This window comes from Propithecus coquereli, unplaced genomic scaffold, assembly GCF_000956105.1.
Source record: "Propithecus coquereli isolate 6110/MARCELLA unplaced genomic scaffold, Pcoq_1.0 Scaffold109, whole genome shotgun sequence".
In the NCBI taxonomy this organism is placed as follows: Eukaryota; Metazoa; Chordata; class Mammalia; order Primates; family Indriidae; genus Propithecus; species Propithecus coquereli.
The window spans coordinates 2878738-2880766 of record NW_012134858.1 but is presented as its reverse complement, the minus strand read 5'-3'; positions in this window follow the sequence as shown (position 1 = coordinate 2880766).

The window sequence follows — 2029 nt, the reverse complement described above, 5'->3', positions numbered from 1 at the left end:
GCCAGCCACAAAGAAGCCTGGAGAGTGAGTGGCAATGAAATCGCAAAAGGTGTTTTTCTACAGGTTGTTGAGAACTGAACATTTTTCCTTGCAAGAAGTGGTTCAAAGCCTAGAAGAAGTGGTAGTCAGTTGGTGCAAGGTCTGGTGAATATGGTGAGTGACAGAGAGTTTCCAGGTTCATCCTCTGTAGTTTGAGCAGTGTTGCTTGTGTGACACATGGTTCAGTGTTGTCTTGAAAGAGGATTGGCCTGCCACCAATCTTGGCTGCTTCATCACAAGTATCCTCATCACCTGGTCCAATTGGTTGCAACAGACATCCTCTGAGTTCATGTTTCATGAAGCTGTAGTGGATAATACGAGCACTGGACCACCAAACAGACACTATTAGCTTTTTTTTTTTTTTGATGAATATTAGGTTTTGGACTGTGTTTCAGCACTTCGTCTTTATCCAACTGTTGTGCTGAATGCTTGTGATTGTCAAAAAGAATCCATTTTCATTACACATAACAATATGGTGTAGGAATGGTTTGCGTTTATGTCATGACAGCAAAGAAAGTCAAGCTTCAAGACGATTTCTCTTCTGATGCTCGTTTAATTCATATGGAACCCATCTATCCAGCTTCTTTTTTGGGGATACAAACGTTTCTGTTACATGAATTGCTCTTGTGACATTTGAGTCAAAGTTGTAAGTGTGCCAATCACCAAGGTAGCATGCATTGTACCCATTAGGTGTGAATTTACCTGTCCCCTTCTCCCCTATCCACCTCCTTGATTTCCACTGAGCTTTACTGCCGTATGTGCACAAGAGTGTTGATTGATTAGTTCCAGTTTAATGGTGAATACATATGGTGTTTGTTTTGTCATTCTGGTGATACTTTGCTTAGAAGAATTGTCTCTAGTTCCATCCAGGTTGTTACAAAGGGTATTAGTTCACCATTTTTTTTTATGTCTGAGCAGTACTCCATAGTACACATATACCACATTTTATTAATCCACTCATGTATTGATGGGCATTTGAGTTGTTTCCACATCTTTGCAATTGTGAATTGTGCTGCTAAAAACATTAGAGTGCAAGTTGTCTTTTTTATAAAATGTCTTTTTTTCCTTTGGGTAAATACCCAGCATTGGGATTGCTGGATCAAATGGTAGTTCTATTTTTAGTTCTTTGAGGTATCTTCATACTACTTTCCATATGTTCTATCCAGCTTCTTTACCTTGTTGATTTGTTTCAAATGGTCCAGTATTGTTGGAATAGTAATGTCAAACCTTGCTGCTAATTCATGCAGCTAATTTATGCAGCTAATTCACGCATTGAGATGGATTCACTTCTACTACAACTTTCAGCTTATCTTTAGTCACCCATGTGGCTCATTTTCAAGATAAAAATCACCAGAACGGAACTTCTCAAACCATTGATGTACTGTGCATTCATTAGCCACATCCTTCCCAAACACTCCATTGATATTTTGAGCTGTCTGTGCTGCATTGGTTCCACGACGGAAATCGTATTCGAAAATAACAGGAATTTTTGACTTATCCACGGTTTCACAAAAATTGCTCTAAAAAAAATATGAAAGATAATCACAAGCCAAAATGTGCATTTGAGAGAATGAGGATGTACCTTCAAAATAAACATACTGCAAGATGTGTCAAAGTGAAATGTTAGTGATATCAACTGTCAAACTTAATACTTAAAGAATCAGACATTTCATACTTAATAACCTAAATATTAGATATTATGAGTTTAGAACCAGAGTAACCACTGCATTTGTCATTAAGCATACTGGGGCCTAAGTGAATGTATTAGGGGTTGGGCGGGGGAGAAGGGAATGAGTTAGACCATGGTCCTGGGACAAAAAGAATTGTTTGGGCTCTGAGGCACCCCATATGATAGATGTAGCATAATCCAAATGATAGTATTTGAGAAACTTTGTTGAATCTACTTTATTGTTTAATTTCTGGCTTCTAGGAGGCACTCAATAAATATCTCTTCTCCATCTTCTCTTCTTTTAAGGTCAAAGGAGAATAT